This window comes from Phodopus roborovskii, unplaced genomic scaffold (assembly GCF_943737965.1).
Source record: "Phodopus roborovskii unplaced genomic scaffold, PHOROB, whole genome shotgun sequence".
Taxonomy (NCBI): Eukaryota; Metazoa; Chordata; class Mammalia; order Rodentia; family Cricetidae; genus Phodopus; species Phodopus roborovskii.
In genome coordinates, this window is record NW_026126461.1 from 2,338,590 (window position 1) to 2,363,990 (window position 25,401).

Below are 25,401 nucleotides of genomic sequence, written 5' to 3' on the forward strand. Positions count from 1 at the left end.
GGCTGCTATTGATTATAAACTGGATCTTGATAATAGAATTGCTTTCTGCTAACTGGAAGGTTGCATGACAATAATGGGTGATTTGCCCCCTCCCACAGACTCCATACTGGCTTCGAAGAGCTAGGGAAGAAACAAGGAGCTCACAGAGCTGACTCTTAGAGAAGCTTCCATCAGGGACAGTAGGGATGGAGTAGCTGATGAGCACCCGGAAGGATGTGAAGGCAAACCTCCTGACAAGGCTCCCCAAGCCCTGGCACTGAGAGTACACTAGACTCTGGGGACTGAGGTATGTGGAGGTTGTAACTCCATTAACAATGTGGAGAACAAAAGCGAGGCTTTGAGAGTGGTGTGCTCTCGGGAATGTGATGCTGAGTGTCCAGGCCCAGCAGGAGATGGCCACTGAAGTAGGGGGCATAAAAGCTCAAGGGACCTGGTGGCTTCTAAATGACCAGTCAGTCTGTCAGCACAGGCAGGTTTGGTGGGGGCCTCCTCTATGCTGCAGAACGCTGATGGCTGCTAAAGTGGAAAGGGCTTTAGCTTCCCCAGGTCTCTCTGAGAAGGACACTAATTTCCCTGATGAGAGAGAGGTCTGCTGTCAGACCCAACCTTTCTCAAAGACCCAACCACTTGTGCTTTTACTCCAGGGGCTAGTGTTTTAATGGGCTTTGTTGTTGTTTTGTTTGTTTGTTTGTTTGGCAAGCAACACATACCTTCAGCTCATTGCCCGGCACACCTCTGTAGCGTGTCTCTTTGTGGCATGAATTGTCATGTGTACTGTGTATTTGGTTTTATTATCCATCTCCTAGCAATGCACATAAGTCCAATGGCAGCTAGGACTTGGCTGTGTCCCTTGATTTATCTGAACACCCAGGCAGTCCCCAACAAAGAGTTGGTGCATCCTGTAGTCTTCAGCTTCATTTCACTCTACAGTGATGTAGTCATCTTCCTTGGCATCTGAACTATTGTGACTTTGCTTATCAGCTGAAATCCATCTTTTCTGGCTTGAAGAAGGCCCCTTTTTGAGAAGTGTGAAGAGAGTGGTAAGTGCCAAGGTCCTGGGGAGGAACAAGCATGGCATTCAAAAGGACAATTCTCAGTCTCTCTCTCTCTCTCTCTCTCTGAGTGTGTGTGCGTATCTGTGTCTCTGCCTGTCTCTCTGTGTCTATGTCTCTGTCTTCTCTTTCTTCCTTTCCCCTTTCTTCTACTCCTGGCTCTTTTAAGGACAGAATTCAACTTGTAATCACCAAGTACCTCAAGTAGGTCATTGTCACAAGGAGAGATTAGGATTCTTGGAAGGTTCCAGTTTAGGAGGGGAATTGCAGGTGGAAGAAGGCATTTGATAGGCAGTTTGGAGGAGGTGATGAACAGTCAGATGGGGACAGAGCATGAATACCAGGAGGCCTACACCTATGCTGTTCAGCTGAGGATCTGCCCTTGGAGCAGGGATTCAAATCCACCAGTCACCTGAAATTCAGTCCCCTGTACCTGCCCTGATGGCTACCTAGTTGAAATGGCTAGAGAGGGTCTGGAGTGCAGAGGCTTCTATCCCCTGCTATGATTTCAGCCACTACCACCCAGTTTCTCTCTTCTTCATCTTAGAAGATGTTCTCAATGTGCTGACAGCTGGAAAATCATATCTGGTTCACCAAGAGTTAAGCCAACAATGTTATTTGTGTGTGTGGATTTTCAGAACCTTGCTGCAGAGGCAAAATGGGTTGCGAGCCATTAGTGGAGTAATGGCATGCTCATGTGGCTAATGAAAGGTCTGAATAGCACACTCTGCTTCCTTTCCATGAATGCATAGCCTTTTAAAAAGTCATTAAAATCATATCTTGTACAAACAATAGTCACCTTCCAAGTTTCAACCCCTACAATGTCATTAGAGGCCTCTGACCGTACTTGAACATCAACGATGGGATGTTTTATCCATTTGCAAGGAGGACATGTATTTGTGCTCGATGTCCCTATCATTCTTTTGCTTTCTGATGGCTCCTTTCTCTGTATGAGAGAGAATGGCTGGGTTACAGTCATCTGGGTCATCCCCAGAAGGTTTTGTTTTGTTTTGTTTTCCAAGTGTGTACATTCTGCCATTGGTTTTTATGTAGGAGATTAGAAGTTCCGGGTCCTGTGTAGTAGACTTGCTGACTATGAAGAACAAAAACACAGGACAGAAAAATGGACTCCCTTCAATTCCTCTCAACAAAAACTTCACCCCAGGAGGACAGTGTGTGTGAACTGAGGGAGGATCCACTCTCTGGCTCATCAGTGCATCAAACACTTGTTTTGTTAAAAGGTATTGATAATAAGCTGGCCTTGGGTAAAAGACTTATGGAGAGAGGTGATTTTATTGATTTGGACCTGGCTTGGCTATTGGAAGTTACAATACCATTTTTAGCACATCAATTGCATATGGTTTGAGAAGGCTTTGCACTAGGGCTTAAATTATTCTTAAATAATTGATTAGGATTTGTGATTGTTAATAACCTCTAACTGAACTGTCATTGGACAGTGTTGGTCCCCACAGATCAATTTTGTGGGTGGCTCATTCATCTTTGCAGCTTTGCAGCATTATCAAACGCCTCGTGGTTTTCTTTGTTTAAACTCTCTTCAGTGTTTAGTTGAGAAGTCAAGGATTCTGGTTCATTGGTCTAGCCAAAAAAAAAAAAAATTGTGAAGAGATAATGAGTTTCTACTTTTTCATAACTTATAGAAAGACCATGAATATGTTCTCACAGTGTGTTTGTTTAAACTCAAGTCCTTATTCATGAGGAGGAAATCATACTGGATGAAGGTCCACATTAATAGCACCACGGGGTCCCCAATTCAACCAGTAATAAGGGATGACTAAAGAACTCTCTCAGGAGATGGAAAGCAGAATCTGAGATCTTGGGACACGCGTCTTTGGTGGTGAAGGCCGAGGAACGTAAAGGCCTAGTGAATCCTTCCATCAGGGAATTCTGGAGTCTAACCTACACTCACCCCATGTCTCAGCCTCCACCCAAGGCCTTGCACACAACAGCCATGTATAGTGGGGTCTTGGGAAGTAGGTGACCAACTTAACCCTTTGAGGACAGCATTTCTCTGGCTTGGTCCGTGGTGAGACTGAAAAAAGAAATGAGGCTCTGTCCTGTTCCTCTTGAAGAATAGGTTCCAGGAGCCAATAATATGCCAGAAAGTCCTGTGACCTAAACACATGATGGACAATGCATGGTAGAATTGGAGGAAAAGAGGATGTTTGGGGTAGAATATGAAGAAAAGCTGTTTGGGGTCTGAGAGGGGAGCTGATGATGGACATTTACAGGGAGTGGTAGCCAGGCTCCTTCTGATGCAGATCCCTCTGCCCTTGAATCCCAGATAGAGCCCTGACTTTCCATGGTTCATGGGGGTGTGGCTCAGATAAGCTCATAGGTTTCTAGAATATGATAGAACTTGGGTCTTGTTTTGGTTCTTGTTTGTTACAGCATGTGACCCAGCTGTGCTGGTTAGTTTTTTGTCAACTTGGCAAAAGAGGGCTGTAACAAGTACGGTTTTTCCGCCTGCCACCGCCCAGTCTTGTCCTGCTACCGCGCCAGCCCCAAATAATACACAGAGACTCTGTATTTGGTACAATACTGTTGGCCCGGTTACTTGTTTCTTATCAGCTAGCTCTGCCTCAATTATTAACCCATTTCTGCTGATCTATGTATTTCTCTTACCGGGGAGCCGGCAGCATACTGCTTTCTTCAGACTCTCCATCTTGACTCCTCCCTACTACTTCCTATTTCCTCCTTGTCTCCTAGTCCCTCCCATCTTCCTTTCCTATTGGCCAACAGTGCTTTATTATTAACCAGTATGAGAAACATATATACATAATGGCATCTCCCATCAGAGGGCCATTGACAAACTACCTCTGTAGCCAATCAGTGTACTTTCTTGATTAGTGATTGTGTAGGAGGATCCAGCTTTCTGTGGGAAGGGCCAACCCTGGACAGGCAATCCTGAGAGGTTTAAGAAAGCAGGCAGAGCAAGCCAGTAGGCAGAGCCCTTCAGTGGTTTCTGCTTCTGTTAGGCCCCCTGCTTCCTGCCTTGCGTTCCTGACTCGACTTCCCTCAGTGATGGACTAAGACCTGGAACTGTAGGACAAACAAACAGTTTCCTCCCCAGGTTGTTTTTGATGAATGTTTTATCACACCAGTAGATAACAAACTAGGAGACCAGCCTCCATTCCATCTCCCAGCCCCCCTGCCTCAGCCTCCCAAGGTGCTGGGGTTGCAGGTACACACTCCCATTCCTGGCACATTCGACTTTCTCTGGGGAAATGTTGAATGGGCATGGATCTCAGGTGTATCGATGAGTTTCGCTGCTATTCTCCAAAGCTACCAAGATGCCAACAAAGCACAACACACTTCTGCAATCTGACCAAGGTTCTTTGTATTTACCTTCAATATCCCGCTCCTGCTTGCCCTGGTTTCGTAGGCTGTTCTCTGTAAGTTGATTTTACCTGTTTGCAAATGCATATTATTAAATAAACAGCACATAAATTGGTGTCTGGCTTCTTTTGTGCAGCATCATGTTTGACAGGCTGACCATTTTGGTACTGGATAACCAATTGGCATGCTCTTCTCTGGGGAAGACAATTTCTCCTAATCTCAGAACTCCTTAGTTGCCCCTAGTTTTTCATCCTGGGTGCTTTTCAAGACTCCCTGGTGAGGCAGCAACCTTGCCACTTCCCTCAGGAGCAGGTAAAGAATTCCAGCTTCTCCACATCTTCCAAAGCTCTGGGCTGTCTATCTTTATAACTTCTAGCATTCTGGTAAGGATGAGGTTGTGGCTGGTTATGGCTTGAATTTCTCTTTTCTGCTATCAGTGAAGTTGAACTCTGCTCATGTGCTCAGGTGATATTTTACATGACTCCTCCTAGGGAATTCTCCTGAAGCCATCTGCCCTTGTTTACTGGGCCTTTTTACTAACTTTTGTGAGTTCTGTGCCAGTACATTTTGGCAGACTAGACGTGGCTTACAAATACTGTTTCCCAGTTAGCAACCTCTTTTCCCATCCTTGGAGATCTTCCTCAGCTTAAGTTCTCTATTTTGCTGATGTCCCTTCTTGCTACATCAGAATCTCCCCTGCCCCTGCATTTGGAATGCTTCCCTCAGTACCCAAGTCACCAAATGTGCTTCCCTCCAAAGTAACCAGCATGAGAAGAGCTCACTCCCGGCTCCTTCCCGTCACTCCGTATCATCATATGTCCTACCGTGTGCAAGGCTCTGTTATGGCTTCTGGGAGGCTGCGAAAGTAAACAAGAGCTCTGCTCTGAGTTCCTCTAGTAGAAGAAACACAAGATGAACATGGGAGAGAAACATCTACTTGCAATGTGTAAAAAAAAAATCGTTTAAAGGGTTATTGATAGAATGATCAAACTCAGTGGACTCATTGGGAAAGTGGTACTCAGGCCCAGAATGTATGTAAAACTCAGCAATGATTTAAAGAGAAGCTGCAGCTGCCGCAAAGGTCCTGGGGCACAAATTTGTCAGCATGTAGAAGAATGGCTAAGCCAGAAGGGTGCAAATGAGGGGAGGAGAAACAGTGCGGGGGGGCTACACCACACAAGAGCTCCTAGGCCACAGTAGGAGGGGACAGAGCTGATTCTCATTCAACTAGAAGCTATTGATTGGTTTTATATCAGAGTAACCCGTTCTGGTTTCCATTTGGGAAAGACCACACTGACTGCTGAGTCAGAACGATTTGAGCTGAGTGAGGGCAAGAGTCTAGAAGTGCATGAGGGGAGGGGTGATGGTGGCTTTGAGTAGGTCATCTCCGGGGAACTGAAGTGTGGTGTGGTTACATTCTAGCTGCTAGATGATGTGGGATTTGCTGACGCTGTGCATGTGGGGTGGAGAGTCGTCAGAACAAATGCATCCTAGTTGGCCTCCAGTTCAGGCTGAAGGGTTGTCCCCTACCCTGCAGCAACAGAAATGGAAAGGCAGGGGGCGGGATTCTGAGTCCATTTGCAAGCAAAGCTGTAAAGGGCTGCTCTGATCTGGCAGGAACTGCATGGCAAAGCCCATACTCTTATTTTCTATATGCGTCCACCCTCTCTGACATGGCTTATCCCTGGAAGAAATGCACTAAAGAGAAAGTGTCAGTGGCCACAGGGCTACCCTCTGTATCTGTGGTTATAGTCACACACGGTCATTCTTACTGTGCTCCCAGGCCTGTAGGTCTTCAGGAAGAAAGGAGACACAGACAGAGCTGGCTCTGTTTGCATTTGGAATAGATTGTTTCAATATTAAAGTCTCTGCACCTTCATATTGCTTGATAGCTCAGGCAGGCATTGAATTCGTCTACTTAGCCCAGAAGACTGAAACCCCATCATCTGCATGAATTAACGTGTGAACAAATTCTAGGAGAAAGGGGCCTTTCATGTGGCTGAAGAAAAGCAAGTGATTATAAGCAGAAATAGCTTTTAAGGCCCTTTATAACTGCCCACAGATATCTAGCTGGTTTGTCAATTATAAATAAGGTGGGTTCATACAAAGCTATATGAAGCATTATCAAGCATGCCTTGCCTGTAAAGAGGTCTTGGTCCCTTAGGGAGGGAGAGGTCCTTGGTCACTGTGTGTCCAGGTTGGCCCCCAAATACCACTGCTGTTCTAGCAACTGGTCCACTCAGCTCCCTCACTTAGGCGCCAACAGCCTGATTGTTTCACAGATACAAAACCTGAAGAGGCCAATAACTCATCGTGAGAGAAACGCCTGACAGAGCCCGGCCCGTGGACAGGCTGTGCCACAGCTGCAGCAGCACATGCGCTCTGAGAATCTGTGACAGAGTCTGGGGAGGAATGCCAGCACAGCATGGCAGGTGTCCTGGATGGGGAGACACTGAAGAAGTTTGAATCAATAATATTGCTCCAGTGAAGACTTATTAGGTGTAGCAAATATACCATACCAATCTAGAATATTAGTAGTTAGGGAAGCAGCTGTGGGTTTATCTTAGCATCCCCCTTTTCTCTGTAAGCCCAAAACTGTAAAACATAAAATTATTTATATCATGTATCTATCTATGTATCATTCATCTATTACCTGTCTATCATCTGTCTGTCTATCTATCATCTGTACTGGAATTATGCATGCCTTATGAGTTGTAGACAAGTGCTCTGGCACTGAGCTATTTATTTTTAAGATAAGGAAGGTTGAGGCTTGGGAGAGGACTCAAACAGTAGAGCTCTAGCCACACAAGCCTGCAGATCTGAGCTCATACAAAGTCAGCTCAGCAGAGCATATCTGTAATTCCAGCTCTGGAGAGAGAGGCAGGGAGGCTCCTGGGGTTTGCCAGTCAGTCATTCTAGCCTAACTGATGACCCCCAGGTTCATGAGAGAGCCTGTCTTTAAAAATAAGGCAGAGAGTGGTAGAGGAAGACATTCAATGTTAACCTCTAACCTCCATTCATGGACATGTACACACACATAGGAAGTAAAAAAAAATAAGCAAATGAGACACACAGATGTCAAGTATCAGTGAGCCAGAGACTACCCCTGTGCTTCTTGCTGTGTCTTTAGTCTGTTTCCTGTTAGTTCTTTATCATGTTACACATCCTGCAACTTTGTATTTTATATATAAGGAGACACTTTTACAAAAGTATTCTATCACCCAGAGCTTCCAAGGCTCTGCCATATCTCAGTTCTGTAAATAATTAAAACATCAAGTTTAATGGCTTTGATTCATTGGGTGTCATATCATAAAATCACCATCCAGTCGTTAATCAACACAGTAACATTTAAAAACCTCTTCTCCTCCCTCCAAATTCAGCATGTGAACACTGGCCTCTTTTGCAGGCTTCAGGATGGGATGCTTGCTCTCAGGCATCTGCTGACACACTAACTCATGGCTGAAGGAGGAGGGAACAGGCAAGCTGAATTGCCCTGATTGTATCTTCAATTATTTATGGCTCAAGGTGAGAAGCAAGCATCCTCATTTCAGCCTGAAATCCCTGGGCAGGGACAGGGTCGATCTTCCCTTCACAGGATCATAACACATTTTTTCAATCTAAAAATCTGTTCCTGTGAGGAGATGAAAGAGGAAGGGTGTTGTGAATCTTTCCCCTTAGGGAGTGTTCAGTAAATACTTGCTGGGTTGGAATAAATGATGTGAACTTGTGTGATAGCAGAAAGGCGGTGGCTACTGTGCCTCAAGCCCAGACATCTGCAGAATCTGAGGCTCAAGGATAAAGTTCTGTCTCTGGTGGGTACCCTCTTGACCATCCCACCATCTCAGATCTCCTCACTTGCCTTCTGTCTGAGACCCTTATCAGTGCCCCAGCACATCATCCTATTCTGGTGCTTTGCATAGCTGAAGTGCTGCCTTGGGTTTTGGAGGATTTGGGAAGGATCAGAGCATCCCTCATGTGGTCCTAAGCCTTGGATTGAGGGTACATCTGTTGCCAGTCTGTGGATCCTTAGAGGGCATTAAGAATTAAGTAGAAATGATATCTTAATCTCTATCATAAACTAAAACTTGACCCCATGAGAAAGGACATTGAATCAGATGTCAAGGGGTTTTTATGTTCTGACTTTCCCAGAGCTGGATGGTTTGAGCCGGGTGGCCTCCATGGTGAACAAGCCCATGTTGAAGGTTAAGTGGCATCTTAGGATTTCTATTGCTGTGAAGAAACACCATGGCCACGGCAACTCTTATAAAGGAAACATTTAATTGTGGTGACTCAGAGTTCAGGGGTTCAGTCCCCCATGATGGGAGGCATGGCAGTATGCAGGTAGAGTTGGTGCTGAAACTGGGACTGCCACATCTTTCAGGCAACAGGAAATCAGCTGACTGTCACCCTGAGTGATGCTTGAGAAAAAGACTTCAAATGCACCCCCCCCCCAACAGTGACACACTTCTAACAGAAAATGTGGCCCAGATTCAAGGTGTGTCCTCTAGCCTCGAAGTCTAGATTAAAGGTGTGTGTCATCCAACCTCCTCCAAGACCACACTTCCTCCAACAAGGCCACATCTCCTAATAGTGCCACTCCCTATGAACTTATGGGGGCCAGATACATCCAAACTACCACAAGTGGGTAAAAGATGCAAGTACCCTATATGCTTGGATGTGGCTTGATTGGTACAGTGATTGCCTATCTTACATAGAGCCCTCTAGAGTTCCATCTCTGGGAACCACTTCAACCAGGTATGGTGGGACCACAACTTGGGAAGTAGCAGCAGGAGGATCAGAAAGCTCAAGGTCATTCTTGTCTTGATCAAGTTTGAGAATAGCCTGAAATCCATGAGAACCTGTCTCAAGAAACCAACAATAACAAAATCCAACAAAACCAAACACATAAACAAGCAAAAATAAATAATCAAACAAAGCAACAGCATGTGCACTTTAATTTGAGGGTATGCAGAATTTTCAAGTGAGCCCATGTCTCATCTGCCAAACATCACACCTCATATTTTGTAGCTAGATTCGCATTGAAAATCGCTTCCAAGAGTGGGGATCCTTTTCTTGAAAATGCTAGTGGTATATGCTGATCAGGCTCCAGGGATTAGGGTCATCAGTATTTCTGAAGACTCCTGTTCTGTCTCTATTCTTTCAACCTTTGGATGTTCATTACTGGTGGTCCAAGCAGAGATGTGTACCAAAGTCTTCTAAACAGCCTGATGGTTGGTACTTGTCATTCACTCTACTATGGGTTGATTTCTTCCAGAGGGAAGGGGCTCTGTCTCTTCTGGCTTCATATTTTCACATTCTATTCTGGCTCACAGAATAGCCATGAGCAGGTTTTCACACTAAGAGGCCCTTTAAAGTCCCATCCTACAAAAGGTTATACCATCTTCAACAGATGACTACCAAGGTAATCATGGTAGTCTCCATTCTGGTCAAGCAGAAAGGAAAAAGCTATGGAGAAGAGTGCTGAGTGCCAAGGAAGACCACATGAGTCCAGCTCAATGAGGGACATGCTTGTCTTCATATTCCAGTGACTAGAAGCCTGGTATATGGCTGGCCACACCAAAGAAAGCCTTGGAGATTAGATATACTGGTCTAACGGGTTTCAGTCAACAGGTATTTGCTAAGTAGTAGTTAGTTGTCCAGTGGGGAATAAGTTTTCAACAAACAGATGGCCCCATTGAATAATTTAAGACGTTTAGATGAGAGTGATATTTGAACAACCACGAGAAGCTCTTGAAAAGAATTGATTTCTCCCCACAATTTCTAAGGTTCTCACATGGCACAGAACTGGTTTATTTCATCCTGATTGTGTCGTCATTGCATGCTGGACACTAAGCTCTGAGCTACAGATGTGTCCCTCTAAGTAACACCAGGCTCCTGCCCTCAAGGCTCTTGAAGCCCATGTTCCTAAGCATATCAACAGTCTTTTTGTCAAACTGGATGCATTTTCACATGAGAGCCACAGACTGTTATCTTCATGCCTGGAGTTGCAGCCGCCTCTGTGGATTTATCTAAAATCCTTTGACACAGAACCATATGTTGAAATTCTTGATGGAATATTAATCAAACGTTTCTATGCAGGCTCTGCAGCCCTGATTGAAAATATGCCGAAAGAAGTAGCCTTTTTAGGAAAATTACCCATCTCACACTGAAGCTAGTAATCAAGTCTTCCCATTGCTTCACAATGGAAACGCAGAGGCGACAGCTTATCCAAATGAAAAGCAGGGCGACTTTATTCCATCAAGGATGCTCAGCTACAGCAATTAGAGAAAAGTGTGTGAAGTCTCTGAGATTTGCTTTTTGCCTCTTTGAGGAGATGATTATGAGAAAATATCCTAAGCCTCCAGGTCCTGCTGGAGAGGGTCAGAGATGGCTCCTGGTAAACTTGAATGGAGTCAGGAGGACATCTTTTATTGGTTTCTGCTGAGCAAGGGGCAGGTATGTCAGGAGCAGTGAAAGTATGACATGTCCTCATGTCTGATGTCTGATGTCAGGGATGGTGAGCCGTGAGATCTACACCATGAGCAGATAGGCCATCAGATAGCAGTAGAAAGCTTACTTAGCAAGAACCTGAAGCATGTGTGTGTGTGTGGCAGGGGGAGAGGGGGGGAGTTCTGGGAAGTCTGCCACTAAGGGCCTGGAGAGAAGGCAAAATGCATACTTTACAAATGTGAGGACTTGAGTTCAGATCCCCAGAAACCATGTTTAAAAAGCCAAGTGTGGTGTTGTGTGCCTGTAACCCCAGAGATGACAAGACGGTGGAAGCTGGTTGATCCCTGGAAGATTACAGGCAAGTTAGCCTGGCAACATGGCTATCCAATGAGAGACCTGTCTTAACTAAAAAGTGGAATGCACCCAAGGCTCGATGACATTAAAGGTTGTCCTGCCCTCTACCCCTGTATCATGCACACACATACATGTATATCCACACAACACACACAGAAGAATAAAATTGATCCACATCGCTCTTCACCCAACCTAGAGTGCACTGCTGCTCCATCTTTGATTTCTTCGTGTTGCCTAGCGCAAGTCAATGCAACTCTGTGAATATGGCTCTGCTTTCCATCCCTGTGACAGACTGCTGCAAACGGGTCAACTTAAAACAGGAAAGGTGATTTGCACTTGTGGTCTCGGTTCACAGTAGCTCAGCTGGGCAGCTTCTAGGCCTGTGTTGAGGCAGAATGCCTGGTGGGAGGGTCTGTCAGCAGGCTGCTGCTTATCTCATGGCGGGAAAACAGAATGAAGGAGAGGCCAGGATCTGATGCACCATTCAGAAGCACAGCCCTGTGGCCTACTTCCTCTTCTTGGGCCCCATCTAACATCCTTGCCCTCTTTGCCTAGGGCTACCAGGTAGGAGTCAATCTTTTAGCATTTGAGCCCCTGGGGATGCAAGCATTCAAACCGCAATAGTCCTTGGATCTATTCCTACCTGAATCCAGGGCACCAACTCGCTAAGGATTATAAAGAATCATTTCTTGTTTGCACAATGAGGTCTTTTCCTTGGCTGAGGGAGAGGCACAGGTACATCTTTTGCGATGAACTGCACGCTTTTCCAGTCTCTGTACTATCTATGTGTGGCCCAGAGTTGAGTATGACGCTGAGTACAATAAACTAAGGAGGATTAGGGAGTGTGTTGACCAAACTCAAGTGGCCAGAACCAGGTGACAGACTGCCAGCGTCTTACTTGTTACAAACCAGAGTAGGGGAAGGAGCTGCAGGGTGAGGCTGAGTTGAGACTTGCCCCAGAGAGGGTGGTTATTGGCCCTGAGAGCTTCGATTCACTGAAGATCTTATAGTTGGTAGAAAGGCTCAATTCAAGAGGCCCAGGACAGAGCAGAGAACACCTGTCCACCTCTGTTCTCTTGCCTCTTCCCCTAGTAAAGCAAGTGGGTGAATGAGAGTAGCAGTGTCTCCCATACTGTCTTGGCAAAAACAGCTGAGGGGAGAAACGGGAGGAACGGGTGAGCTGAGCTTGCAGTTTCAGAGGGTTCCAGTCCATCATGGTGGGGAAGGTTTGGTGGAGTTCATGGAAGCACCAAGGTTTCTCACATGGTAGTGCATCAGGAAAAAGAGGGAAGACAGAACCAGAGGACAGGTTAGACTCTTCAAAGACCTGACCTGCTTCCCACTAGTCCTCCACAGCCTTTAACTAACAAACAGGACTAGTTAGGAAGGGACTAGTTAGGAAGCCAGCTTCCTTCACAAGCCTGTGGCGGTCATGTTAGATTGAGCCATAACAGGACATATGGGATCTCTCTTGTGCCATGAAAGAAACACATCCTAACTAGTCAGAAACACACACACACACACACACACACACACACACACATACACACACACACACACAGCAAACACATGTATGCACACCAAAACAAAGAAGAAAAATTGTAAGATGAAATGATGCTGACGGAACTCATGCATGACTTGTGAATCTAAAACTCATACTCAAAGCTTGTACAATAAATAATGTGTTCCAGCACAAAGATGAAGAGAACAATGGGAACTGGAAGGCTAGTGAAGGCCAAGAAATTCCCTGAACAGAGTTCAGAAAAGGTTTCCAAAGAGAATGTACAAGCTGGCTCCATGCAGCACAGCCCTTCTGGGACTAAGCCTGTTTGAAGCAGACATAAACACTGACACTGACCTCAGATCTCTTGAGCTACAAAGAAGTGAATTCATTGTCCAAACATTAGGCCTCCTGAAAGTGACGTGGCCAGCACTCATATATGTGCCGAATAACTCTGAGAAAAGACCACCCATGACTCATGGTGACTCATATTAAAAGTCATGACTAGCAACCTCAAGAAAGCTGTTCTGGGCAGGATTACTCAGGGTTTGGTGATGAAGTATTTTTCACACAAAAACTTAAAGGAAATTAAACATATTGCTAATTGTCAGTGTTGTATTAAGTTTTAAGTTACCATTTTGTTAACTTTAAAAAACTTAAAGTAAAGGCACTTGCCACCAAGCCTGATGACCCGAGTCTGATCCCCAGGACCCACATGGTGGAAGGAGGAACTGACTCTTATAGCATGTCTTGCATATACATACTGTGGCAGGTGTGTACACACACATACATGTATGCACAAAAATTAAAAATCAACATGTAAGAAGAAAACGTAACGATTAAAAGGCCATTCCCGTGCATCTTTCCTAGAACCTTCTAAGCCCATGAAGCATTTGGGCTATTTCAAATGAGGGGGGATATATTGCTGTGCTCAGAGCAGCTGTCTCAGCCATCGGTGTATTTGCATGAGGATACAGATGAACAGCTGGCAACAGCAGAGGTGAGATGTGCCACTGGGCGTGGGTAGGACGGACACACCTCCAAGAGACCATCGAGTCACACAACAGCATGAAGATGATTTAGAATTAGTTTGTGACTGACCCACCGCCATCATCGGTATCTGGTGGTCACATCAGAAACTTGGTGGCCTGCATCATCATGCCACCTCTCACCCTTGTACCATTCTTTCTCTTAGACCTCCTAACTACTCCTTAGAGGCATACTGTCTGTGCCATCATCGTTACTACCGTCAGTCAGGCCTGCAGTTTCCTACTGGGCTTTAGATGAGAAGCTGAAACTTTACAAACTTAGTAGTCCATCTGAACGGAGGTTCATAAAAGCAGACAGAATTTATTCTAGCCCTAAACTGGAAAAACGAATCCCAGTTTTCACCTGCAGGGGACACGATGGACAGATAGCTGTTTCTTCATACAATGAAGTATCTCACTACAATACAGGGAGATAACTACAGATGCATGCAAAGGCCATATAAGCAAAAGAAAGCAGAGGACTCTGTACTGTGTGTTTCATTTCCCTGGGGCTCCAAGAGACATAACTGATCCCCAGGGAGAGAAGTCAGGGTTGTGGTTGCCTCTGGAAGCAGAGATTGGCTGGAAAGATTTGTGTGCCGGCTAGTGTTTTGTCAGACGAATACAAGCTAGAGTCACCCAGGAAGAGGGAATGTCAGCTAAGGAATTTCCAATCAGCTTGGTCTGTTGGCAAGTCTATGGGGGCATTTTCTTCATTAAGGGGGTGGGTGGGGAGCCCCAGCTCACTGTGGGTGGTGGCACCCTGGGCAGGTTATTCTGGGATGTATAAGTAAACAAACTTAGCCAGCCATGGCAAGTAAGCCTGTAAGCAGCGTTCCTCAGTGACCTGTGCCTCAGTTCCTGCTTCTAGGTTCCTGCCTTGAGTTCTTTCCCTGGCTTCCTTCATGACAGATGGTAAACAGTAAGCTGAAATAAATCTCACCTCAAGTTGCTTTTGCTCATGGCGTCACAGCAATTAAAAAATAATAAGCTGGGACAAGCTGCAAAAGAATGTACTAAAAATTTGGATTTTATTTTTTATTCTGTCGTATTTGCATGACCAGACTCATAGATTCAGATGGGATTTTATTGCTGCGTGGATTGCGATTAAAAAAAAATGTTCACACAGAGCATGTCGTGTTTTTCAGGAAATTTACACTGTAATTAGTCAATCTTTTCCAATTTCAGAATTGGATTTTTCTGAAATACAGGAAGATTTATCCCATACACTGAATACTTATACCCAGATTGAATCTAAGCTATCAGTCTTCACTTTGGGAGGTGACTTTAGTGAGCTGGACACAGTCCTCTCACCTTCTCCCCCTGCCTGTATCTTTGCCTTCCTGGGGGTGTGGTAGAGGCCTGGAAATGCCATGTACTCCCAGAACTGCCAGGTAACTATATCTCCATTTCTATTCTGGGAGATGTTGTGTTAGTTACTTTCATGTTGCTGTGAAGAGACACCATAACCAAGGCAGCTTACTAGAGAAAGAGTTTAATTGGGCTTGTAGTTCACTCTTGATCCCCAAGCAGAGGCTGAGATGAGATGGAGGGCGGGGCACATTGGGAATCTTGAGACACTTTTGAACCCTCAAAGCCTGCCCCAGTGGCATACTCCTCCAACAAGGGCACACCTCCTAACCCTTCCCAGACAATTCCAACAACTGTGGACCAGGTGTTCAAACATGCAAGCTCATGGGGGCCATTTCTAGTCACACCATCACAGATGCTTTCTATCTTAAAAAGCCTACTTTACAATATCTTGTACAATGTCTTCTCTCTCGATTCTGATGTCTTCTACAGAAATCCAAGCTGCCCTCCCATCCTCTTCATTCCCTGGGTCTTGATTTTGTCCCTTCTCATCTACACTCTAAAAACTTCCCAAGATGGTACTCCACATCGTAGATACTGACTGTCTCTGAAGTGCCTTGTACCATTTGAATGGTGATGCTCTGTCTAGAGTATATCACACTATTTCCACAGTATGTAGTGCCCCTTAAATCCTAGACCCCCTTGCCGGGGTGGAAATCAGACACGTGCCTCTGGATCCAGGCAGATTTAGCTTGTCATTAGAGGCTCCATGCTTCACCCTGTAGCCCTGAATCTTCTTTGCTTTTGACAAAAATGAGAACTTTAAATGCAATGGCTTCATAATGTGGCTGTGAGGACTTAGTGAGCTGTTTGAAGGATGCTAGACATGGGTCCAGGCAGAGCACACCGAATGAAGGCTAACCCTCCTGTGTCAGCTGCAGACTCCTCCTCCTGGCTGTGCTTTCTCTGCACTGATATGTTTTGGTTTTCTGCTCCCAAGCACACAGCTTCTCCATGGCCCGCACACTGGGTGACATGCACTAAGTTTTCTAGTAGTAGCCGTTGAGAAAATAGATTCATTCAATTAGTAAATCATTGCAAAATCTGTCCTTTGTAGAAATCACAGAGCAACTACTGTACCCAGAAAAATGGTGTTGCAATGCTGGCCTAACTGAGACTGAGCAATGAACACACAGGGAATGGAAAACCAGTTTCCTACTATAATTTTATTCAGACATTGTCCATGAGAACTGAACTCCTTATAACTGGCACTTTAGGGAATAAGTTGTGTAACTAAGTTGCTAAGAATCTACTTATTTCCTAAATGCTTTGTATGTATATGTGTGTATATGTGTGTATGTATGTGTTGGTGTGTTCAGATGCATGTGTATGCATACACGTTGAGATCAGAGAGGTCAGCCTTGAACATTGTTCTTCAGGCACTACCCACCTTGATTTTGAGACAGAGTCTCTCACTGGAACTTGGGCATCAATTAGACTGAGCTGGCTAGTGAATGATCCCCCAGGAATCCTGTCTCTGTCTCCCCAGAGGCATTTTATGTAGGTTCATATAGGTGGTAGAAGCTGACCTCCATGTGGCAAGATCTTTACTGACTGGATTACTACCCCAGCCTTATTTTTGAAATATTCTTAAGATGTGTCTAACTCTTGGGTCATTTTTTCCCATTAAATTTCAAAATCAATTATCAAAGAAACAACAAAAAAAAACAAGATATGATCTTTAAAAATGTTTCTTTATTCTTGAAAAATTCATACATGTGTACAAGGAAATCTGATCATATTTGCCCTGCATATCTCCTATTCAATTCCCCTATCTCTGTATATTTCCCATCATCAACGACCCCCCACACACAACCACACATACTTCCTGTTTGTTTGTTTTTTAACCACCCACTGAGTGTCATTTCTGTAGGCAATAGAAAGCAAGAACTTCTGCCCTGGAGTTTTAAATTGTCAGTTTAAGCCATGGTGGTTGGCTCGCCAGCCCATTTCCATACATCATTGACTTTGCTCTAGTTTGTGGGCCTAAGGGACTGTCTACCAAACCCAGGCTTGGATGGGGACCACTGGAGCTGATCACATCTGACAATGACACTGAGGTCATCACTCCAGGTTCTTTCTCTTCCTAAGGAGGCTTAGCATTTGCAATTGGGACCTGGGCCAGTACCACTGACACTATGGACACTTGGCCAGTCCTCGGCTATGGCTGTGGGATAGCACCTCTCCTTGCCTGAGCATTCAGTGGTGAGCTGAGCGGCAGACACTCCTGCTCCTGCTTCCAGAGGAAGCAGAAGTGGTGATGGTGCTCCAGACACACATCCATCCCAGATCAAGAGGCTGTGAGTGGTGCTCTTGAGGGAACAGGAAGAGGGCTAAGAAGAAAATTCAGACATTGTCACGAAGCTGTAGCTAAGTGCCATCCTTCCTGTTAATGAGTGGCTGGGCTGAGAACATCTCAGAGAGGCTAGAAGTCAATGAAGAGGTACTTAGGGCTTGGATTCCCCCCTCCCATCCAATGTTGAATAAGTTTTGATGTGAAGTTTGCAAAAGCTGTGCAGACACTCCCTTTCCCCTTCATCAGCTCTTTCTCCCTCCCACTCCCCTCCTCTCATCAGTTACGCGCTTCTGTGGTAGTGAGATGGACCACAGCCTCACTATCCACAGGGAACATCCTGCCTATTCATAGCCCAGGAAAGATGGTCATATCAGTCACATGTCAGAGTGTATTTGTGGTTTTTATAGTCAAAATTCTTGGATCAGTCTGTCTTTCCCACAATGATGTCATAATGACTTTCACTTGGAACAAGGTTAGGTTTGCTGGTTGTGTTTGCTTTGTTGTTTCTGTTTGTGGTTGTGGTTTTGGTTTTCCCCCTTTTTGTCTCAGTCTTACAAAGAGAGATAACAGGATTCTGAACATGGAAACTGTACACAAAATAGTGTGCCTGGACCCATCCTCCTGCCTGTTCCCACCCCACCCCTCCTTTCTTTCACACCCGGCTCTGATTACATTCACACACACCAATTCCACCAGCCTTTGCATCTTCCTGTCTGTCTTCTGTTCTAATTCCCGTTGGCCATGCATTTCTTCTTTCAAAGACTCTAACAGTACGCAACATTTTATAGGAGACTATTTTGTTCTCAGCAATCTTCTCTGATTATTCCTCCCTCATAGCTGCGCCTTGCCTTGGCAACCCGGTGAGACCCATCCAAGTTCTTTCTCTCACCCTTGTCCAGTCTGATGGCAGTCTGATGGCAGTCCCCTTGCTGGGGTAAATGCCCACACGTGCAGTTGAGGTCTTTAACCTTTCCCCCACTGCACTTTTAGCTGGCACATTTCTCCCTGTAAACCCAGACCGTTTTGCCAACCTGCTGACCTTTGTTACACCCTCACACAGCCTGACTTCGTCATTTCCATCAGGTGGCAGAGGTCACACCCTGCATTTGTGTCAGCCCTTTGGGAAAGGTGCAGACATAATCTCCCTGGCAACATGGGCAGGCGCTTTGAGGTGGTTTTTAAAGTTCTTGGTTTGGTCAGCAAGGAAAGAGACTTCATTTTGGACACATTTGGACACTTCATTAGTAGTCACAAAAGAGAGGGAAGGCCTATACTTTGTTTCCAATTATGACACAGGTATTTCTTTAAAAAGAAGTGTTTGTGTGTGTGTGTGTGTGTGTGCATGCGTGCCTGTACATGTATACTAATGTGTACATGCTACACATACACGTGGATTTCAGAGGTAGGGTTTCAGGAGTTAGTTCTCTGTTTCCATCATGTGAGTTCTGTGGTTCAAACATGTCATCAGACTTGGTCCTACGTGCTTTAACTGACTGAGCCACCTCAGCATCGACAAACTCAAGTATCTCTTATACCTTTTAGGCAAAACCAACAAACAAAAACACAACATAGCTACTCCTCTGTGCATTGCTCTTTCACGTATGCTATACCCTGCCACACACTCCTTGTCCATTTGAGATCACCCTCATTGACTTCTCAGCTCTAGGGTGCTCCACTGTATAGGTGCACTGCTGTGTCTACCACCACCACGCCCCCGCCGTGGTCATTGACAGCAACTCTCACTTGCAGAAAGATTCTACTGTTTCCATCCCCAGTAGTTCAGCCGCCCAGTCATAAGGAATCCTCTTCCCTCACCAGCCCAGCATTGCCCCTGCCATCTGGAGTGGATAACGTTGCATGAGATGACCTCACAGAGGCTTCCATCTGCCCTGAACTGTTTTGATTGATGGGTGCATTAGTCACTTATGGCTGCGTGACAACTTATCCCCAAACTCAGTACCACAAAGCAAGAGGCACTTAATAACTCACACAGTTTCTGGGGCCTCACGAGTTCAGGGTCAGCTATGGGGCACTTCTGACTCGGAATCTTCTGCTGCTTCTGAAGATCTGGCTGATACCGGAGGTCCCATGAAGCAGGAGGATGGTAGCTCCAACACCTTTTCCCACAGGCTTTCTTCAGGGTACTAGTGACTCTAGAGAAAGAAAGTTGTACATATCCCACATGAGGGATCTTTAATAAGCCACCCTCAGAAGACATCCATGCTGTCTTTCCATATTCTGTTCTTTAGAAGCGCGACAGCAAGTCCACACAATGCAGGGTAGGAGGGTTAAGTTCCACCTCTTGAAGGGAAGAGACCCTGAAGATGTTTCAGACGCGTTAACCCACACCAAGATGATATACACATATTTTATACTTAGGGGTGTGTGTGTGTGTGTGTGTGTGTGTGTGTGTGTGTGTGTGTGTGTGTACATGTGAATGCAGGTACCCACAGAGTCCAGAAGAGGATGTCAGATCCGCTAGAGCAGTTGTAAGCCACTATTCATGGATGCTAGGAGCGGAGCTTTGGTCCTCTGAAAGAACAGGAAGTGCCCTTGACTGCTAAACCACCACTCTAGCCCAATATACACAATGCTGCCAGGTAAGCCAGTATACATTTTATATATTTAAATGAAACATTAGGTGAGAAAAACAAAAGTTCTGCCCAACCACAGAGTGGGCCTACAGCTTGCTCAGGCTCTCAGCCAAGCTGTCCCCTCCTCATCATAGCATAGAGGAGTCCCTGACAAGGCTGAAGCCATGGCCTGGGGGCACAAAAGGCATAGTGTGACAAATAACTGGAATGGTGGGGATGGGGTGGGGGGAAGAATCCTGCTCCCTGCCTCAGAATGGATTGACTGTCATCCACAGAGCCATCCATCATCCATCACTGCCTCACTGGTCCAGAAGGGAAGCTGGGTCCCTGAACTGACTGGAAAGTGAGGCTTCGGTTTGAAGGTCTCCCTAAGAGAGTCAAGCTGTCCTGAGTTCGGGGATGTGGCTTAGAAATATTACTCCTGTGCCATAAATGTTACTGTGCCTAGCTCTGATGTGGACTTCAGAGTGGCTCATGGGTTGTTGGGTTTTGTTTGTTTGCTTGCTTGCTTGTTATAAAGAGGATACTTTTAAACTTTGCACAGCTGTGCCCATCCTTTGCTGTTTGCTGTGATGGTCATCTTGCCCATCTCATCAGGAACCCGAAGTTCATGGCCCGCTTCTTCCTCCTCCTCCCTCTTCCCCTTCTTCCCCCTCCTCTCACTTCCTCCCTCCTTCTTTTTCTCTTTCTCTCTCTCTCTTCCCTTTCATCTTTCCCTCCTCTCGCTTCTTCATGACCAAGTTTGGAATTCAGGTTCAGTGAATTTGGTATCTAACACTAATCAACATCTTGACCCCTCCTGAGTGTCTTTTCAAATGTTCTGACTCTCCTAGTCTTCTACTATTTAGCCTTTTGCTCAAGAACATTGTTGCTTTATCTAGACTTTGAAAATGTGTTCCCTCTTTGAAAAATCATTTCACTCTGTCTTTGTTGCCTTTCTGGGATCCTTTTCCTTCCTGGGATTTTCTTTGGAGTCCTTCTGGGGAGAATCCCTTAGTGGTTACAAACAATTACTTGGTTCATAAAAATCACCTCCAATTACTCGTTGCTTTGATGTGTACTTACTGAGTTGACAGCGCCACCCTGGCTTGCTGAGGCTAGCCCTGCACTTTTTCTGTCTCCATCCAAGCTAATAACAGGGCAGGGGATTGGCCTCTGCATGGAGCCAGGGCTCCGTTAACTTGAGTGCTCCGATCCCTTCTTGTGTAACCTTGCCTGGGGTTTTGTTAAAGAGAATTTGAGATTAAAGAAACAAAAACCCAACTGGTCTTTGGGCAGATTCCCTTGGGTATCTAGGGGTTGTGAGTGGGTGTTCCAGACTTTCACTGGAGCTCAATGACTGAGCGGGGTCTCAGGCAACACAAAGAAGGAATGACTGTTTTCCTAAGAAAACCACACCTTCAGGATGAGGCTGAGACAAAGGAAAATACCATCTATGTGGTGAAGCCCCTGCACACAAAAGCATTCTTTGTCTGTGACACCGTGTTTGGGAGGTGAGTCACCGGCCAGCAGCATTCGCCAGAGAGCTGGGATCCAAGGGGAAGGCTCAGAGTGCGAAGTGTTGACTAAAGAAAGAGAAAGCATTGGACTTCACATTATCTAACCTCTCAAGAGGGTCGCAAACATTTATTATAAATCATTTCAATCAAGTAGAGAAGGCCGTGCCTGCTTCGTATTTAAATCTAATCACATGAGCTCTTCAGATATTACAAGAAATTAAATAGCCTAATGTGATTTCTACTTATACTAGATAGGAAAACAACAACAACAAAACCATGCCATTTTTAAGTGAATCAGAGACACCATCAATGTCAGACATGAAGAATTTCAATCCCCTTTTGTGTCTGTCAGGGGGTGGGTGGGAACACATGTGAGCTCATGTGCATGGAGGCAGAGGACAATCCCAAGTATCCTTCCTCGGTGCCAATGGTGATCAAATTAAGATGGACTGAAGGTTGGATCCAAACTCACCCCCTGTACCTTGTGAAATTCAGGCTTTGAAGAGTGAGGCAAGAAGCTTTCAAAGGTGACCCAGCCTGCTGTGAAGCAAGGCATACAGTGGGGGGCCACATTCACTTTGTTGACACAAAAGAGGGAGAGGCCCCTAATCCCAGATAGCAGCTATTCAATTTTATTTTAAAAAGTCATTTAGTGCTGTGTGTGTGCATGTGTGATATGTATGCACGAGTGTATGGGTACACAGACCACAGCATGCATGTTGTGACAGAGGACAACTCTTGAGATTCACTTCTCTCCTTTCTCTAGGGGCTCTGGAGGGGAATGAGCTTGGGTCATCTGGCTTCTGTGACAAGTCCTTTCAGCCATGATACTGACAAATAAACAATCTTGTTCTCCAGAAGATGAGGGTCTCCTGGACTCAGTGCTGATATTGTCAGTGTCTTCAGAGTCTATAAAGATGCAGTAAAGGAGCCGCAGTAAAGGAAAAGACACAGGATGCTTTCAGAGACAGGAGTTCCAGAACTTTCCTAGTACCCTAGTTAGAGAGGCAATAGTTCTGAATTTCATGGCTAACTTTGGTCTGAAGGGCACACATGCTAGAAGGTTTCATAAAGACCAAAGAGCCCATCAAACTTAAGGGTATAGAGAGGTATGGTGACATACACATGAAATGTCAGCATTGCAGAGGCAGAGGCAGAAGGATCACGAGTTCAAAGCCAGCCTGGGATATAGAACAAATACATGGTGGGCCAAATTAGCCTACAAAGGAATTGGTGCATTTAAAACAAGTAAACAAACAAGCAAGCAAAAAAGCAAAATCCCAAGGTCTGGAAGATAGCAAGTGCTAGCCCTCATCTTGACTCCCAGTCCTGGCTAATGACACCAGGTGGTAGCACTTTCACCCATTAAGCATTTATTTTAAGTGACAACTCATCGCTCAGGCATTTGGAGAGAAGGGTTCGGCCCTGACAAGCAGAAGATTTTCAGCAATAAACAGCGTTCAAGAGAGAAGGAAGAACAGCCTAGAGCCTGAGGCTGCTTGCTTCTGGAAGCCTCAGAAACCTGCCCGGATGTCAGCTCTCCCTTCAAACAGGTCCTTGTCCTGCCAGTCCTCACTTTCCAGGTTAGCTGTGGTGTGCAGAGTTGGCTGGAGCCCATGAGAGTGTTGCAGACCTACTGTGGCTGAGTGTACCTGCCACGCTTTCTGAGACTCGGTGACTACTAACTCAGACTCACGGAAGGGGAAGCATGGCCGGAAGTCACTTTACGTCCACACTGTAAAGTGATTTCAGCTGAGGGAAATGCACGTGCGTTCCGGTACCTCGGTGCCGTCTCCTGCCATGGGCCTTGCCTTGGAAGTACTGTTGGTGGCGAGAACCTCCCAGGGCACGCAAGTAGAATGTGAAGACTCCGGCAGGAGAGTGTCTCAGAGCCACTGGCTGGCTGATGCAACTTTTTCTTTCCTTTCATCACAGCGTAGTCAGTCCCCTGGAGGCTGTGAACTTCTTCAGTCACACTTATCTGCCTCAAAGTCTTCCCAAGACCCCAATTTCTCATCTATGATGGGGTGGGATGTGGCTGTAGTCAAGAAAATGACATCAGGATCTACTAAACCTTCACTAGAGTAAGTCCTTGCCCAGTGTCAGCCTAGAGTTATGAAATGATGTATAGCGGATGGTCTGCTTTTGAAAGCAGCAGTAGCAAGATGGAGGACAGGAGGCAACTCGTTGCCAGCAGGGTATTAGCTCCTTCTCTGCTGCTGCGATAAAGAGCCATGACCAAGGCAACTTATAGAAGGAAGGGTTTTATTTGAGCTTCCGGGTCCAGAGGGACAAGCGCTTCTGTCATGGCAAAGGAGCATGACAACAGGCAGCAGGGGATGAAGTTGAGAGCTCACATCTCTAACCGCAAGCACAAGGCAGAGGGGTGACTAGGAGTGAATGAGCCCTTATACTCTCAAAACCCTCCTCAGCTGACACACCTCCCCCCAGCAAGCCCGCATTTTTAAAACCTCCCAAGCAATGCCACACCAATGGAGGATCAAGTAATCAAATGCCTGAGACTATGGGAGGCACCCCACCCAAACCGCCACAAACATCGGGAGGGACGGCTCTAGGTGGCAATACTTTTTAAACATCGTTTTAAAGACTGTGTTTCCTAAGGTGTGTACATGGTAATGAAGGCTGAGGCAGGAAACTTCTAAGTTTGAAGCTAGTCTGATCCCAGACAGCCACCGTAGAATGAGGTCCTATAAGAGGAGAGAACCAAAATTGGTAGAAATTCTCCATAGCAGTTTCCATCTGTATGGCCACACACCCTCTGTTCCCAGTCAACTGGCTGAACAACTTATACCCTGAGAGGCCCACACAACTCCAAAGTGTGGCATTTGTCCAGAAGAAAAATGGTAGCCCTAATCCAAATGGCCACAAAACTCAACCCCAAATCTGACTGAGCTCCAGGGGAATGGCAATCAGCTACAGAATGAGGGAAAAAGAATGAAAACTAGAGATTCTGGGGAAGTTCAGTAATTGTTCTTGAAACCTCTACATAGTTCCAGAAAATGGTAAGCACCTGCCACCAGCCTAGGAGGGGTTGCAAATGCATCAGGCCATAGGACATTCCCCAGGCAACTCACTGCAACTCACTTCTGGGCGCAGCTTGCTCTGGAAACGTGCCACAAGTGTATGCCCTTGAACTGGCTAACAGCTCCTGCTTCCTCTCTTTCCTGGACTCCTTCTTGGACCTATTTTTCTGGGTGCTGTGTGAGTTGGAGTCAGTTCTCACCAGGTCTCTGTGCTGATTTACAATCTAGTGACTGGGCTGATGAAGCATCTATAGATTCCTGCTCAGTTTTGGAGACAGAAGATAGAGGACCAAGAAACCTTGGGTGTCATCCCTCTGGCACTGTCCACCTTGCTTTGGAGACAAGATTTCCCATGGACCTGAAACTCGCCAAGCAGGCAAAGCCCACTGGCTGGTGAACTCCAGGAATCCTCCTGTCTCCACTTCCTCATCACTGGTATTACAACCATGTACCACCATGCCTTGCCTTTTTTATTTTAAACATGGGATCTTAGGATCCAACTCAGGTCCTAGTGCTTTCCAGGCACTTTGCCAACTGAGCCGTGCCTCAAACTCTCCCCCCCCCCCCATCCTTGTTTTCTTACTGATCAACTAAAGGGCCAGCTCCCTGGGCAAGGATTTGCCTGCTTCATGCTGCTCTCCTGGCTTGTCTTCCAAACATTCTAGATATTGTTTCCTGGTCATCTAATATCAGTGGAAGAAATCGTGAGAGGAATGAATGCTGCCTTGCCCACTCATATGCACTAGCCTCATCCAGGTGGCAGGACAACCTCCTCCCAATGTCACCATTGTCCTTTACACTATGCACCTGCCTTTTCAACATAAGTCTGTGCTGGGAAAGAGCAGCAGAATCTAT